The following is an 18842-nucleotide window of genomic DNA, read 5'->3' as shown; positions in this document are numbered from 1 at the left end:
CTTTCAAAAACACAGGAAAATCTTTTCATGTATATTTATGCTATATTATTTATAAGCATGAGCTGAAATCATCAATTTGTCTATATGTTTTGCTCATCAGTCTCAAAATAGAAATATATAGCAGGCCAAACAAAGCAAAGTAGACATTTAAACCTTATACTTGCATTTAACCATTTTTATCCTATGTAGCATTACTGCATGCCACACCCACACCCACATCCACACCCACACACACACACACACGTACACATAAGCATACCCATAACACATAAACACAAGTCAATATTTACCCAAAATACATCAGATCATCAGTTACTTCTGAACATTCCTGGAAATCTTTATTGCACTTATTTTTACGTATTTGATAAATGCTTACATTTTGACATTAACAGATTTTTGTATGAAATTGTCATATAGTCTGTCACGATTCCAACATGGTGAAAAGATACATTTATTTATCACAAATGGTCTTACTTGGGTAATTACAAGAACGTTAAATGTGATTTGCTCCCAATTGTTAGTGAGCTTATACGATTTTATGGGCTATAAAATGATTTGATAATTAAGTTTTTCTTGTAAGTATAATGTCTAGATAATTGTTAAAATAGGCAAATAATTAGTTTCTTTCTATGTAAAATTTACATATACTTTAAACATTTTAAAATAAGACCATTTGGGAATTATTCCGATTATCTTAACAAATCTTTTCCTGAACATTTGTGAAACTTGGGGATTAAAGACGTTTCGGAAGTATGGTATCTGGTCATCTTTCAGGGAATTATTTTTCACTGTGATTTTAATCTCCCTGTAATCCCTCCAAAAATTAGTTTCGGATATGAAATAATATTTGCTTTGCAGACACCAACCGATGGGATTCGGGTGGTGGGTGAGGACCAGGACAGTTGCTCCATCCATTGTCAAGTTGATTTTCTCTCCTTTTTTTTTTCCATAAGGAAAACAATAGCTTAAAATAAAATGCGAGTCACCAATACCTTATCTGCAACAATTACAAAGTCGATTCACATCCCCAAAAGCCACCTCTTATTGGCACCACTGGTTTCCTAGTGGGGTCACATTTGCAATTCTGGATCAAAGGACCTTTTATGGAAGAGTCATTCTTCAATGTTTTACAAAAGCAGTTTTCCCGTTCAGAGTTAGTTCATCGAAATGCATCCAGTCTGCATAACACCCTTTAATGCTCTCTTATGTTTTGAAGCTTCAAACAACCCCCTTCAGATGCACTAGAGCCTAAAATTGAGTTTCTTTCACTCTCTCTTTTTTTTTAACCTCTAGAAGAGTAAGTAATATTACTAATTGACTGAGATATGATCCTTTATAAAATATGCGGCATTAACGTAGTTCTACAGAGGAAAAGGACAAAGAAGACGGAAAGGACAAGGGCACAGGAGAGCAATCACATTTGCTCAGGTCTGGCGTTGCGTTGAACTTTGGTGAAATGAGCCCAGGATGGAATTAAATCCAAATGTTTCCTGCTTTCTTCCGTCTTAATAGCTTCATATTTCCTCCATTTTGTATCTTCCAGCTTTCGCATTTCAAATTGTCATCTTTGAAAACACTGAACGTATTTATGGCCTGTCTGTTTCCTGCTATGTAGTCCGGCCTCTCGTATTGTAGCAGTTACTGGACAACAAAAGAGACTGTGAATTTATGTATAACAGAGACATTTAAATTAGGGGGGAAAGGGGACTAGATCATGCCAGCTTCAAAATAAATCTTCCCTCTTACGCTGAAAGATATGACCATAAGTGTAAAGATTCGTCCATACCTTCATAACACGTTTACACATCGAACTGCACAGTAAGTAGTCCAAGTTTGTGCCACGGAGGCAATGAAAATACAGGACAAAATGGCAAAAGTAGAAGAGAAGAAAATATTATGAGTATGATGATTGCTGATGTTTCCACGGCTGAGAATCACACTGAGAGCTTTCCTTTATACCACACCCTTTCAATCTTTCATAATATGATGACACAGGTATTCTCGACCGCTACAGGTTACGGATGTTAAGTAGCTGGCCCAACATTTCACACCTAGTAAGTACTAGAGTCAGAACTAAGTTCACGCAATTGGATTCCCAGAATAACAGTTTTCCTTCCTCCTTTGGGTCATCTCGCAAATGTGGTACCTCAGGGCTGTTGCAAAAGATGTAGAAGGGAAGAAGCAAACTAGGAGGGAGACGGAGTTGGCACTTACTACCATTCGAGTGCAGCTTCTCTTTGGAATCCAATCCGACTGGCATTCTCTGATTCAACCACTGTTGTTTTGACTACAGAGCTTCCCAGCAGGTTTCTGTACCAAGATGAGGGGGAAGAAAAAGTGGAATGAAGAAGAAGGAGAAGGAAGAGCAGAAGAATGAGAAATGACCATTTTATCTAAATAAACACATCTACCTAAATCATCCATTAGTGGAAAGATGTTTATAACCTTGTCTGTTTCTTTTACTGCTCCATAGAGACACTTCCTTGGCCCCTCTCTCTCAAATTCAAATGTCAGTGTAATGGCTAACTGACTCGAACCGTCTTTGTTTCCCAGGGATGAGCCCGCCAAGCCATCAAATTACAATGAAAAAAGCTTGATGATGCGCCTTTGTGGTACTTTAAGTGGCGCCAATGGCTCTAGCAGATGAATTACAGAGAGTAGTCAGAGCAAGAAATCAATGGATTGGGTACATGATTCTCATGCTCTTTCCTTTTGAGAAATATTGTTTTGCCTTCCTGTGAGCTGCCTCCTTCACCTTGACTCATTTTGTTCATCCCCTTATGTCTTCTCAAACCTATCAAGAGGAGAGCAGGGACTGTCTATGACTTGGAGTTAAGTTTTTCTGCGACAAGAGTGGCAATGACTTTCGTCCTTGCCGCATCAGTGGTGGAATTCTCGAGGGCTTTTGGATGACTCCTGTGGTACATGAAGAAGGGCTCTTTCTGCCAAAAGTTAAACCCTAATCCAAGACAGGTCAAATGGCTAGAGACCAGATTCCGCAGAATAGGCCCCTCTATCGGGGCTGTAAAATATTCCTCCTCATCAGTCAGATGTTGGCTCGGAGCGGATGCTCGGACCTCAGAAGCACTTTTTCCTGCCTAATTTTGTCATAATAGTGTATGTGTTCAAATACTTGGTGAAACTATATCCAAATAAATAGAGACTTTCTTTTACAAGTCAATGATCACATTTTACATTACTTCTGAAGATTACTCACTAAAGATAATACTGAGTCAATTGCTAAGTTATCATAAAGAAAAATTATACAAATGGCAATGGAAGCATAGGTTTCTCTGAGGAATAAAACATGTCCGTCTAGAAATGAGACAAGGCTTTTCGTCTTTAGAATGCCCTTTCCTTTATTGACAGAGCATTTTCTCAGCTACTAAGTTTACTCCACACGGTCTCTCTCTCAACACTACTACTTTTGTTATTAACAGGAACATACAAACTTGTATTTGAATCTTAATCTGCACTTTGGAATGGAATTAGATCTATAGCAGCCCTTATGAGAACTACATGTTTTGAGAATAACTAAACAAGTAAAATGATGTGTTTACATCACTAATTGTCTTCGTGGCTATCTCCAACTGTATCCGAGCTTTGCCGGTGCTGAGAAAAATGCAGTCGATATTTCTTGTTTGCGACTGAGAGGCCCTCCTTCGCTCTTACCGCTTCTCTATCCCATCTTGTGGCTCGTGACAGAATTTTCCCTGAGTCCTGAAGTTACTTAACTTCAAAGATCGAGTAGAAATCTCACCACTTCCTGAAATATCCAGGAAACCCCTCTGAGTCCTAGTAGCCCTTTCATTGTGGAAAAGGCAGGGGGTGAATGGCATTCAGATGAAATTTAAAGAAACCTGCTAAGTCCCACAGACCTCGTCACAGATGTTGGATGGGGGCCGTGTGCTGAATCCATCAGCCCTCACATTCTTCTTTCCCTTCTTAAAAAGGATGTTCCAGATGGTATGGATTAATGTGCATTTGCAATACTTTTGGCACAGGGTAGTGGAGAGATAAGAAAACCTGAAGTAAACAGAGACAGAAAAGAAAGTTACCAATGGAACAAAACTGGGAGCATTTAGGTTCCTAAGTAAGAATTTCGGAGAATTAGATCCAAAAACGAAAACAAACAAACAAACAAAAAACCTAATTAATCGAGGGATGGTATTGTCCCCCAGCTAAAAACCAAAGTGAAATGACATAAGGCTCAGGTTTCTGCTTTCCATTGTGTACGTGTTTAATAAATTTAATTTGGGAAATCTTGCAAGTACATATTTATTCTGCTATTGGTCTGAATCACTTCTGATTCTGCCCTGTTATTCATCATTTTATTTCAAAAATGTGCCTGATGCGATGGAGTTCCAGACACGTGTAGTAGATGGTGTATTGAACTGTCAGGCAATTGCTGCTGACTTACAGGTCTCCCAAACCTGTGCGGAGGTCAAGGACGTTTAAGGTAGCTAGCCTTGGCCTTATTTCTATGGTAACTTTTGTTCGGTTGGAAGTCAACGGCAGTAGGAACGAAATTTGGTCATCAGAAGTTCTCTATATGAATGTTTCGATTTACTGAGCTTAAACATAACCCATATCTGGACCAGTCTTCTGCAAAACATACCTAAGCATTTGCTGCTGTCGTCTTTATATTTCCCATTTTTTCTGATCTCCGAACATTGCTTTAGTTACTCCACTTGCTTGAGATATCATAGTCCACCTTGTCAGGAGACATCTCTCTGCAGCGGTCTTGTGTTTCTACGTGTCTTAAGGGCCAAGGCGCTGATTGATTTGGTTCCAGACTGTCTTCAAGGACGTGTGTGTGTGTAGCCAACAGCCCAGGAAGGCACAGATACTGTCTCCTGAAGCAAGCTCCGAGGTTTTCTGTAACATAACCCACTACCTGTGGAGGCATCACATGGCTCTCTTTGTATCACCCTACACAAATTGGAGCTTCAGGAACTGGCAGAAGAAAATTCTGACCCTTTCGCTATTGCTATCGCTGTGAGTGATAAACTTGGCTCTTTTTTTCTGGGCAAGTTGTCTCGTGTTTTCCGCCAGCATCCAAGAAGCTGGGAAGGTTAACTTGTTAGCTTGCAAGTAGGATGCAATCATAGTCCTTGACAAAGTTTCCACTCTTTTTCCTTATGAAAAACTCTCTTTGATCCATTCTGGTGCACATGTTAAAATGATAATTCAGTGTTTCCCAATTTTTCCCTGAAAACAAAGCTTCGCTAAAGCTGTATCTATGTTAAATAATAGACTATTGGGTCTCTCCCAGAAAATTGGGTTCTGATGTCTGAACTGGAACATGGATATCTGTTTTTTGGCTTTGTTTTGTTTAGAATAGTTTTAAAATTTTTTTAATGGTTACTTATTTTTGAGAGACACAGCGACAGAGCATGAGCAGGAAAGGAGCAGAAAGAGAGAGGGAGACACAGAACCCAAAGCAGACTCTAGGCTCCTAGCTGTCAGCACAGAGCTGGACGCTGGGCTCGAACTCATGGACCGCGAGATCATGACCTGAGCCGAAGTCGGACGCTTAACCGACTGAGCCACCCAGACACCCCTGTATTTTTTTTAAACAGTGCTTCAGGTGTGGAGTTTGGTGAGTTCTTTATAGATTTTGGATACTAGCCCTTTGTCTGATATGTCATTTGCAAATATCTTTTCCCATTCGGTCGTTTGCCTTTTAGTTTTGTTGATTGTTTCCTTTGCTGTGCAGAAGCTTTTTATCTTCATGAGGTCCCAGGAGTTCATTTTTGCTTTTAATTCCCTTGCCTTTGGAGATGTGTCAAGTAAGAAATTGCTGTGGCTGAGGTCAGAGAGGTTTTTTTTTTCCTGCTTTCTCCTCTAGGGCTTTGATGGTGTCCTGTCTCACATTCAGGTCCTTCAACCATCTTGAGTTTATTTTTGTGAATGGTGTAAGAAAGTGGTCTAGTTTTATTCTTCTGCATGTTGCTGTCCAGTTCTCCCAGCACCATTTGTTAAAGAGACTGTCTTTTTTCTATTGGATATTCTTTCCTGCTTTGTCAAAGATTAGTTGGCCATACTTTTGTGGATCCAATTCTGGAGTCTCTATTTTATTCCATTGGTCTATGTGTCTGTTTTTGTGCCAATATCATGCTGTCCTGATGATTATAGCTTTGTAATAGAGGCTAAAGTCTGGGATTGTGATGCTTCCCACTTTGGTCTTCTTCTTCAATATTACGTTGGCTATTCGGGGTCTTCTGTGGTTCCATACCAATTTTAGGATTGCTTATTCTAGCTTCACGAAGAATGCAATTTTGATTCGGATTGCATTGAATGTGTAGATTGCTTTGGGTAGTATTGACATTTTAACAATATTTATTCTTCCAATCCATGGGCATGGAATGTTTTCCCATTTCTTTGTATCTTCTTCAATTTCCTTCATAAGCTTTCTATAGTTTTCAGCATACAGATCTTTTACATCTTTGGTTAGGTTTATTCCCAGGTATTTTATGATTCTTGGTGCAATTGTGAACGGGATCAGTTTCTTTATTTCTCTTTCTGTTCTTCATTATTAGTGTATAAGAATGCAGCTGATTTCTGTACATTAATTTTGTATCCTGCGACTTTGCTGAATTCACATATCAATTCTACCAGACGTTTGGTGGAGTCTATCAGGTTTTCCATGTATAAAACTCCACACCCAAAAAACAAATAATCCAGTGAAGAAATGGGCAGAAGACATGAATAGACACTTCTCTAAAGAAGACATCCAACAGGCACATGCTCAGCGTCACTCCTCATCGGGGAAATACAAATCAAAACCACACTGAGATATCACCTCACGCCGGTCAGAGTGGCTAAAATGAACAAATCAGGAAGGAGATTATAGATGCTGGAGAGGATGTGGAGAAACGGGAACCCTCTTGCACTGTTGGTGGGAATGCAAACTGGTGCAGCCACTCTGGAAAACAGTGTGGGGGTTCCTCAAAAAATTAAAAATAGATCTATCCTATGACCCAGCAATAGCACTGCTAAGAATTTACCCCAGGGATACAGGCGTGCTGATGCATAGGGGCACTTGTACCCTAATGTTTATAGCAGCACTTTCAACAATAGCCAAATTATGGAAAAAGCCTAAATGTCCATCAATTGAGGAATGGATAAAGAAGTTGTGGTTTATATATACAATGGAAAACTACTTGGCAATGAGAAAGAATGAAACATGGCCTTTTGTAGCAACGTGGGTGGAACTGGAGAGTGTTATGCTAAGTGAAATCAGTCATACAGAGAAAGACAGATACCCTATGTCTTCACTCTTATGTGGATCCTGAGAAACTTAACAGAAGACCATGGGGGAGGGGAAGGAAAAAAAAAGTTAGAGAGGGAGGGAGGCAAACCATAAGACTCTTAACAACTGAGAATAAACTGAGAGTTGCTGGGGAGGGGTGGGAGGGAGGGGAAAGTGGGTGATGGGCACTGGGGAGGGCACCTGTTGTGATGAGCACTGGGTGTTGTATGGAAACCAATTGGACAATAAATTTCATATTAACATAAATAAATAAATAAGTAAATAAAAGTAAACAGTGCTTCAAATAATTATTATTTATGGGAAGGTGATGTATCTAAAACATGTTATCACCAATCCAGGAAAATAGTAAGCACTCAGTAAATGATATCTCTTGTTGGGGTTTTCAAAGTCTTTAACCCATACTAGTACTTTTCTTCACCTCCTACCTGAAAAAGTCAAAAAGAAATAAAAAGTATCCAAAATATCACTGTCTTTACCGACGAAGATCAGATTAGAGGACATAGCTTTGGTCTACTGCTTAGGAAAGTCTGCCAGTCAAACTTGAAAAGTAGACAGATTTCTATATTTGGTTTCAGGCACGGCTGCAAAAAGACAGAGCTCTTCCCATGTTGAAAAATCCCACTTAGATGAGACTACAGACTTTGAGAGTTTTGGAAGTTTTATCATGAACTTTGACACGGAAATGGAGAATGGTAGAAAAGAATTAGATGAGTGTTTAGAAGTCTCTAAAGTAAGAAATGGAATAGTCTGATCACATAGCCAATATTTCTTTGTCTTTCACTCTGATAAGTACTTAGGCTTTAAGATCTGCTCTCCAAATGATCTTATGACTCAGAGAGGTAAAGGGATTTTCTAACAATCACATAGTAAATCAATGTCATGACTGGAAATCAAACTTTCAACTAGAAAGCTCTACTGCATTGTGCAATAACACTAAGGAGCGATGAGGGGTGGCTAGGCTGGGGGAGGAAGAGCCAGGGAAAACAGGTAGAAAGTCGCTGCAGTAATGGAGCTAAGAAAGAACAGAGTATATCGTGACATTCAGTCAACAGAGTCAAAACAAGACAATTTGATTCTACAGAGAATTTGATTTTCATCCTTTTTCATTTTGATTTATTGAGACCTCAGCATATCCTGGCCCTATAGTAGCCACTGGAGGAAAAATACAATAAAACCTACATCTTGTATTGAAAGGCTTTATAATTTAGTGAGGGATACAATGCAATATAAGGCCACAATAAATGTGGTCGTTGTCACTCCAGAGTTGCACATTACATATACGATGCGGACTCCTAAGGGCAATCAATTATTCAGACAGGGAACAGAAGAAGTGGGGATCAGGAAAGTTTTTTTCAGAAGTAAATATCAGGGATTAGTGAGTCACTAGGTACACAAAATCCTATTCTAACACAGAATTGATATATTTTAAAGTTTAATACATATGATACATTACACTTATATAAAATAAAAAGTGATAAAGTGAAATGAAATTCATATAAATCACCAACAACACCTTCTAACCCAGCAGTATCTATCATTAACATTTGGTTTGGGTTTTACCAAAAGATTTTTCTGTGTAATAACATATCTTAAGTGGGAATCATTAAAGGAAAATAGCGTAGCCATATCTTCGGGTTCTTACCTGTGGTTTGATGATACACTTTCCTAGCAGTGGACCACAGCAAACTGGATAAGCCTTCTCAGGGCCTCTGAGTTTTCTACGAGCCATCAGTCATTACCAGATGGATAAAATCCCTAGGAGTTTTCATTCATTAATTTATTCAACCAACATTGAGCCTTTCAAATGTCCAGGTGTTAAGCCGGCTGCTCAGAGAACTAGACTCAATTCCATTAAGGGATAATCCAGTAAAGTAAAAGATAATCAGTCTAGTGAGGGATAATCCAGTAAATTCTAGTATCTGGAGGTGTGCATTCCAGTAGATATTAGAATTCTTACCAAGGGATCACTGTAAAAGGTTTACCATGGATTCAAACTTCCCAGAACTGAATATTTAAAATAGAAAAAGTATGTGAGTGCATTCTCCTAGCAGTACAGTCTATAGTTTGTACTGTCTCTTTCTGTAATGATCTGTCCGTCACTCTTCCCATGGCTAGCTTCTTTTTAAAGTCCCAGCTCCAATGCTTCGCCTCCTCAGAAAAGTTAGCATGTGGCTTAAAGGAGAACCTGTTAACCAAATAAATCACTCTATCATGCCATTCCATTTATTTCTATCAGAGGATTAATTATAATCTAAATGCATTAACTGTTTCATTATTTATTACTTGTCTACATCACTGGAATATAAACTATTGAGGGTATATATGATTCATCTTTTTCACAGCTGCCCAGTGCTTAGAACCTCACATGTAATAATCACTTATCACATAGTTTATTAAATAAGGTAGTCACAGTCTCAATGTTTGTGCCAAAATGTAAGATGGTAGTTACATCGCTTAGAATTTATTCAGCTGCAAGAAAACTGAAACCCATAAGCCATGTAGCTTAGTTGCAAACTGTGTTATATCACACTAACAAGCTCAGAGGTAAGGAAAGACCAGAGTAACTTGGCAGTTCGATGATGTCATTAAGAAGAAAGATCAGGTCCCTTTGATCTTTCAGCTCCACAAGCCAGCTCATCTCATGTTTGCAAGATTCCACAGCATATCCATGCAGGAAAACTTGAAGAGGAAGAAATGGGATTGTCTTATACCCTGTGATTCCTGTAGTCCAAGAGCAAACTTTTCTGGATGACACTTAGAAAACTTCCTCTCAAAGCTCAGTGTTCAAAATGTTGTTGCACATCCGTAATTGGCCAATCACAAGGGAAACGGAAGCCTGATGATTGATTCACACCAATGGTTTCCAAACTTTTTGACTGAGACTCACAAGAGAAAATGTGTTTTTACATCACAGTATGTAAGTACACACAACTATTAAGAAAAAAAATGATGAAATTTTTCTTACCCTTAATCTACATGAAACGTTTTCATATTTCCTATTCTGTGGTATCTGGAAAAGAAAGGTAATGTGACACATTAATTTTATTTTATCATCTATGGATTGAGTATTTGCAACACACAGTTGGAAAAATACCGTGGTAGACCAATTGAGATCTACTTTTAAAGCCAGACTTTAAATCAAATGAAGGAAAAGTGGATCCCAAACTAAACGGTGACTAGGGGAAAAAAGGAAAATGGCCTTGACACAGGCAAATAGCGTCTGCTAAATATTTACTGAGTTATTTTTTAATATGCACAGTCCATTGCAATTTTTATGTTACATTGTTATAAATAGTATATGATATAATTATATCAGTCTAGTGAGGGATAATCCAGTAATTAATTAATTAATATCAACTGTAAGAAAGACTCTAACTACATACAGCGAGACAATCTGTCAAGAATCCAATTAGTACTGAGAGCCATATCAAAAGGGAAAGTGTGTAAGGATTTGTTTTATATTTATTTGTTTAGAAAAGGTCACTTACAAATGATAAAAAGTACAACTTGTATATCAGATCAACCTAAAACACCAGGTAAGCGGGAACTTTTCCAATTCTTAGAAGGTTGTCATAAGCCATCCCAACTTTCTCAGGATTTCTCTGAAATCCCTCCAGTTGGAAGTGCCCTACACTGACGTTCGCTGTCCAAGGTATTCTCATCGTAATGCTACACAGAATGGCCACCTCCCTTGCAACTCTGCAATATGCAAACTCAAGTTTTATTGTCTGCTTCTCTGAACTAGAAGCTGTATCCTTCTATACACTCTCTCAGTCTTGTCTTGACTTTTACTTCCTGAATATGTATCTCTATTTTCCTCTAATGGCATATTTTTTTTTTAATCCTATGATTTTAAACTGACAGTAGACATTTAAATTCGATTATAGTATTGTCTCATCTATCTGTCATGGAATAGAATCAAAATGTGCTACAAAATTGGATTTTCTAGATAACTGAATGTGATGACTTTAAACCCCAACACTTTATTTAATTTTTATCAGTTCGGTGAAAAATATCCTAAGCTGTATTATAAAACAACCTGTCCTAGGGGAATCACTGAGGATTTAAACTTTTGTTGCTGATTCAAGATGATTACTAGGACCAAAATTCATTCTCTATAACACAATACAGAGAAGACCTTAGATGTGTTTTACCTATAAGAAGGGAGGAAAAAAAGATAACTAAAATAAGAGGTAACTCAGTCCAAACCTGTGAGGCTTGGAGAGGGAGGAAACAAAAGGAAGGACAAAGAAGCTACAGGGAAACTTAGAGGATTGGCCCTGTCTCCAAGGAGAACTAGGACTTTCTAATCTTCAAATTGTGCCTCATCTCCAGCAACAGACATGTATGTTGTGTGCAATGTACAGTGAGTACATAATTACACTATATATAATAATACTATAACATAGTATCTTTCCATGTTCTTGAAGCCTTCACTGTAAAATGGATAAGCTGAGGCATAACATGTCTAAATGATAATGTCCTAGAGCCAATGACAGATTTGGCATTCAAACAAGTATCCTGTATCCCAAACTACTTTTTGTGTCCTTGTATATTCCCTTGAAACAGCCCTAAGAATAGTCTGGAAATCATAGAGAACACCCTCTCTGCCCATGTGATAATTGGAAGAGGGGAAAACCGGGCTCACCTTGAGAGCAGTGTGGCTCTGCACCAGCCAGTCAGGGTCACATAGCAGGATTATTTTTGCTATTCCTCTGGCTTTCCTCCCTGGCCACGGCCCAGCGTGCTCTGGGCTCTCTCATTGCTCTGCCCGCACAGCCCGTTGGTGTTAATACCCAAAGCCATAGCTGAACTGTACAATCTTCCCTGATCAACCTAAGGCTTTATAGGCATCATTTTTTTTTTTTGGTTTCTGTTTTTGTCCTTTTCTTTCTACCATTTATATAAGGTTACAGAAGGCATTCTTGTGTTACCTTCGGCTTTGGAGGTCAGTTTGGTGAGCGATGTAATAATCTCTATCAGACTCAGGAAAGTAACTGGCTAAAAAGTTAGAAATGGGCTGCCCCATTTTCTAGAAGGAAAATCTAGAAAGGATTTATTTTAGGAAAGCTGGCCCTGGGGAGGTAAAGTGTCTTGGCATTCTTTCTTCTGAGAAGAAAGAGGATAATGCGAAACTCAAATTTCTGTAGAATGAAGGGAATAAACACTAGTGAACGCAGATGAATATTACAACAGTTCATATTTAGGATAATATGAAATACTATGATGATATGAATAAGAATATAAGATTCATGGGGCGCCTGGGTGGCGCAGTCGGTTAAGCGTCCAACTTCAGCCAGGTCACGATCTCGCGGTCCGTGAGTTCGAGCCCCGCGTCAGGCTCTGGGCTGATGGCTCCGAGCCTGGAGCCTGTTTCCGATTCTGTGTCTCCCTCTCTCTCTGCCCCTCCCCCGTTCATGCTGTGTCTCTCTCTGTCCCAAAAATAAATAAACGTTGAAAAAAAAAATTTTTAAAAAAGAATATAAGATTCATAAGCCGATGGTGCCAAAGCTCCACCATATTACATGAAGATGGAGACATTTTCAAAGCAGGAATTGCAAATCTTCAAATTACAACCTTTCTCTGTATTATTATGCACCTTCTGTAGAAATGTATCTTGTATAATTGAAACGAAAATTGAGCTGAGATCAGAAAATGTGAATTTTAATCCTGGATTTGCCACTAGACAGCTATGTGGCCTTTGGCAAGTCATTTATCTGTCTTGGTCCTTCAGTAGCTTTGCTACAAAATGGGAAAAAGAATTCTCATGGAGTGATCCAGGAGGTCCCTTCTGGCTCTGGAGTTCTCTGATCTGTATGTAACCCTTCAAGGCTTCACCACTCTGCACGGATAAATAAATGAGAGCATATTTACACTAAGACTGTAGTCATATGGCTACTAGTCCTTGCCTGTAGGTTTATAGGCCTCAGGCCCCGTATTATTTTCTCCAAGGTCAGCCCCAACTGTTTCTGGGTAAGACAGTATAGCAAACACAAGTACGGCTCTATATGGATCTTCTCAAGCCCCTCTCACCATTTCTGTACGCACATCCCCCACTGCTCCCCTGGCTTCTGAGGGCTTTGCTTCTAAGGACTACCATCCACAACTTCCTTCAGTGGATTCTCCTTAGCCCAACCACGCTGCCCTGTCTGCTTACCAAGCGCCAGGAGGCCCCAGACAATGGCTGATTTGACAGACAAGTGAGGGTGTCTCTGACCTCCAGTCCTTGGCCTCAAGGCAGTCTCCTGCCTCCTTAGACCTCCTCAGGTCCAAGGAGTGGTCTGTGAAGGTCATTGCCTGAGATCTCACCTTGCCTGCCCTGGCCCTCCCACTCTCCGGGTGTTTGGCAAATGCTTAAGAGACAGCCTGATCCTGCTCCTCTGAGCTGGCCCTCTTTTGGACACCCACATCCTACCAACTATTTGAGAGATGCACCTTGCCAGGCCGTGGCTGGAGGTGACCTCACTGGGCACACTCTTCCCCTCTAGGGTTCCATCTCCTGGGGCATCCTCTAATTGCAAATGTACAAAATGCCAAGAGGCCCCTGTCTCCTCTCTAGTCCTCTGGGTACCACCTGCACCCCAGTGGGTTTTCAGAGGCATGAAGATGTGTTTCTCACATCTATACCTATTCCCCGGAGCTGAGCTGCGGGCACCCTGCGCTTCATAAAGCCTAACGGGCCATCCAGGCCTTCCTCTTCACTCTGATTCTTCCAGTGGTCAGCCTCAGTCACGGACACCATGCAGAGAAAAGAAACATCAGCCTGGTTTCTCCATGTGCCCACTTCTCCTCCGCATGTCCAATTTCACAGGTTGATTCTTAGCAAACCATTGGCACAGTACTCAACCTGAATCTGCATTGCTGACATCTGGAATTGTGCATGAGACAGAGAGACATGTGAACTCCAAATCACATTAGTCTTTCCCATCTCCAAGCTAATCAGTGTAATAAAACTGGTCCTCCCTACATAAGCGAAGGGCAGAATTGCTTATTATAAAACAGCTATTTAAAAGACTTCCACTAATAGAAAATGATTAGCAAATAATTTGTTCTCATAGGTTTTAACTAAAAGTCCCATCCAGGTGTGCCTTTTCCTTTTTGTTAGCTTTGTCAAGAAACTTGAAGCAGTAATATTGGTTAATTTTCATATTTTTTTATTGGATAATCACCAGCAAATGTTTTGTTTAATCACTCCAGGAGAGAGGAGGCTTTAATCTGGTAGTGAAATCATACTAACAGTTTTGTTTGTACCGGGATTCTTCAGGTGAATTTGGACATAGGAGAAGATGTCCAAGGCAGGGGAGTAAAATGTAGATTAAGAACAGTCTCCTTGGGGCACCTGGGTGCCTCAGTTAGTTAAGCGTCCAACTTTGGCTCAGGTCGTTCATGGGATCAAGCCCCGGCTTGGGCTCTATGCTGACAGCTCAAAGCCTGGCGCCTGCCTCAGATTCTGTATCTCTCTCTCTCTCTCTCTCTCTCTGCCCCTCTCCCACTCATGTCCTGTCTCTCTCTCTCTCAAAGATAAAATAAACCTCAAAAAAAAAAAAAAAAAAAGACCAGTCTCATTAACACGTAATATGCACAAGAGACATGTCTTAAATCACCATACTTGACCCTCCTTTTAAACAGGCCACCCTACATAGGGATAAAAGAATTATCATAGTTGCCTCTTGGTCCTCTGTGCAATACATCCATCACATAAAATTGGCTTCCTTATTTAAGTCAATAACATCTTATCAGTTGCTTCCTCTCATCCATCGTTTTGTCTTCCTGCCTCTAAAGTAATTACACATGTCTGTCAAAGTTTATTAACCAGGCAGTGGCATAGGAAATGCAATTTTTATTTCTAGTATTTCTATTGACTTCTGAGTGAACTTGATTAGACACTTCATCACCAGAAACCAATCACATTTTTTTTTAATTTTATTTTTTATTCTCCATCCAGTCTGGGAACTTGTTTGGGGTATTCTGAGAAAAGAAGGTTTCCAAGAGAGAAAGACATGGTTTCTGTGTTAATCAAGTTTATAATCTAAGAAAGCAACAGAGAGGCAGACAGAACGAGCGTTGTTCAAACACACATTTAAAAACACATTCTTCATCTGGCTTTTATAAAATCTCCCCTTGGTAATAAGTTTTAAGGAAGACTTTTAAGGAGGTGGAAAAAAAAAAAAAGTTGACAGGAGCAAGATTAAATCAAAATGCCCCAAATAATATGACCAAAGTAACTTTCCAGAAACAGTTTGTAAACTTTTGAGGGGTCGTGAATCCCAGAAAGATACGCGTGGGTGTAAGCACTGAAATTTTGTGGAAAATGTTAAGGAATTCAAAACCTCTTGAAGCTCCTTTCTGAACTCCAAGTAAAGAGCTTCCATTTTCGGGTTTTTCAGAAATGGTTTATGAAATGTCCCATCCTGCAAAAATAGAGCCATATTTACCCAAGCTGTGTGACCCTTCCCTTCCCTTTCTCTACCCCCGCCCCCCACCATCTTGATCCCACCCCTTTTTGGATCTTCTGTGAATCCGTTCGAAAGCCTAAACCACCCACATTCCCCTACTTAAGAAGAATTCTGTAGTGAGGAAATAAAGACCAGAACTTCACAAGGCTTTTCCTCCCCACCCCCCCCCCCCGATGATACGACAGCACCAGACTTAGTGAGGGTCCCAGCTCAAACCCATGGCATTTCATCCTCTCTCTTTGCCTTCGCCAGTGGCTGCACCTAGCTGGGGTAGACTGGGTATCGCTCTGAAGTAGAGACGCTTTTGATTTTGGCCTGAAGATTTTACTGAAGATGTGGCCGGTCTCCACGTGGAGCGCGTCTCATCTCAGTCTTTTGAACTCTGCTCCTGTATCGCTGCATTATTTAGAGTAATGCTAGCTGCTGTAACAAAAGTTGCACACCCCAGCATTTTAGGGACTTAACCCATTAAAAGTTCATTTCGTGTCCAGAACAGATGCTGTGTTTATAATAGAGAACAAATGTTTCTGGCCTCTGAGCCAGTCAGCACTGCACTTTATACTCATTAGGGAATTCAGCCTGGCAAGTCCGGAGAGACGGGACGGAGGGCACATCTGGGTCCACCCCGCGGCCTGCAAGAGCCACGCACGTTCCCGCACACGTCTCGGTGGTGAGAACTGGCCGCGGGTCCCCACATCTATGTGCGGGAGGGGAGGTGGCTCTGGAAAATGTAGGCTCAGGCTTGGCAGCCGCTTCCAGAAACAATCCTCCACTAGAGGGAGTGGTCGTGGATTTGCGTGGTGCACGAGCCATCTCTGCTTTAGCACCTGTGATAAACAGAGTTTTTTGCCCTACCCTCCTTGAGAATTACTGATGTGCGCTATCTGGGTGTGTTTTAGTAATACGTCGCCATGAAGAAAAATGTCGCCAAACTTGGTAGTTAAAACACCAAACTCCTCTTCTTCTTCTTCTTCTTCTTCTTCTTCTTCTTCTTCTTCTCCTTCTTCTCCTTCTTCTCCTTCTTCTCCTTCTTCTCCTCCTCCTCCTTCTCCTCCTTCTTCTTCTTCTTCTTCTTCTTCTTCTTCTTCTTCTTCTTCTCCTTCTTCTTCTTCTTCTTCTTCTTCTTCTTCTTCTTCTTCTTCTCCTCCTTCTCCTTCTTCTTCTTCTTCTTCTTTTTCTTCTTCTTCTTCTTCTTCTTCTTCTTCTTCTTCTTCTCCTTCTTCTCTTCTTCTTCTTCTTCTTCTCCTTCTTCTTCTCCTCCTCCTTCTCCTCCTCCTTCTCCTCCTCCTTCTCCTTCTTCTTCTTCTTCTCCTTCTCCTTCTCCTTCTCCTTCTCCTTCTCCTTCTTCTTCTTCTCCTTCTCCTTCTTCTTCTTCTTCTTCTTCTTCTTCTTCTTCTTCTTCTCCTCCTTCTTCTTCTCCTCCTCCTCCTCCTCCTTCTCCTCCTCCTTCTCCTCCTCCTCCTTCTTCTTCTTCTTCTCCTTCTTCTTCTTCTCCTCCTCCTCCTCCTTCTCCTTCTTCTTCTTCTTCTTCTTCTTCTTCTTCTTCTCCTTCTTCTTCTCCTCCTCCTCCTCCTCCTCCTTCTCCTCCTCCTTCTCCTTCTTCTTCTTCTTCTTCTTCTTCTTCTTCTTCTTCTTCTGGTTTTAATTCTTTCAATGTTTATTTATCTTTGAGAGAGACAGAGACAGACAGGCACAATGTGAGCGGGGAAGGGGCAGAGAGAGGGAATCACAGAATCTGAAGCAGGCTCCAGGCTTTGAGCTGTCAGCACAAAGCCCGACACGGGGCTCGAACTCACGAACCATGCTGAAGTCGCCCCCCAATGCCAAGCACTTCTAGCTCACAGTTTCTCTGGGGCAGGACCCAGATGTGGCTGAATGGATGCTTGTGGAGGCATCAGCAGGAGCTGCCAGGAGCATCCATTTCCCAGCTCACTCTTCTGCTATTGGGAGGCCCGCTTCCCTGTGGAAGGTTGGCTAATGGTGGAACTGGCTTCTTCCACACATGTGGCCCTCTCCATAGGACAGCTTATGTCTGGGTGGCTGCTACCTCCACAGCAAGGTAACAAGAGAGCGAGAAAAGGACCTTAGGTAAGAAGTTGCATTCTTTTTGTGGCTTATCCTCAGTAGTTGCATCCTTGCACTTTTGCCATATTGTATTTATTTGGAGCAAGTCAGAGGACCAGCCCCTGTTCACAGGGTGGCGGTTCGGAGGGGGAGAGAAAGACACAAGGTTGTGAGAACCAGGGGGCAGGAGTCCTCAAGAGCCTAAGGCTTCCTATCGAAGGTGTGAACAGAGAAGGGGAAATGAGGCCAAGTGTGTTTCCTTTTTGTCCCTTCATCGGTAGTCTCTAGCATGTAGAAACACATAAACGTGGGGCACCGGTCGGTTGAGCGTCTGACTTCCGCTTAGGTCATGATCTCATGGCTCATGAGTTCAAGCCCGGCGTCGGGCTCTGGTGCTGACAGCTTGCAGCCTGGAACCTGCTTTGTATTCTGTGTCTCCCTCTCTCCCTCCCCCTAACCCACTCACACTCTGTTTCTCTCAAAAAAATAAATAAACATTAAAAAAAACACACATAAATGAACATCTCCATGCTTGCTTTGGTAGCAAGAGTATAAGAAGATGGCTCTATATCTAATTTCTGTCCCAAGCCAGAGCAGTAGAAGAACACATGGTAGGAGTCAGCAGGTGGTCAGGGCGGCCAGTCGCACGGTTTGTGCGGAACAGACCCTCTTATGAAGCGGGTGCCCTGGACTGGGGTTCTCTGTCACTCGCCTGAGTGTCCCATTCTCACAGACTTTTTTTTTTGGCTCTGTATTACTTAATTATTATTATTATTATGTTAACTTGTTTTAACTTCAACAACGAAAATTTGAAGATCCAATCATTGGGCTCAGGCGTCAGTAGGCTGGTAAAATATTTACGTTCAACGTTAACAGGCACATCAAAAGCCATGTTCTTTAACTTACTGGTTCTAACAAATGGCATATGCGAGTTTCTAAAATGTCCACCATAATTGCTTCCGACCGCTTTATTTATTAAAATTAAAATTAAATGTTTTTGAATTGTGATAAAAGAGACATAACATAAACGTGCCATTCTGTATTCA

Source organism: Lynx rufus, unplaced genomic scaffold, assembly GCF_022079265.1.
Source record: "Lynx rufus isolate CCGP_SWC_20201006 ecotype Redwood Valley unplaced genomic scaffold, mLynRuf1.p SCAF_2, whole genome shotgun sequence".
Taxonomy (NCBI): Eukaryota; Metazoa; Chordata; class Mammalia; order Carnivora; family Felidae; genus Lynx; species Lynx rufus.
This window is presented reverse-complemented; position numbering follows the sequence as displayed.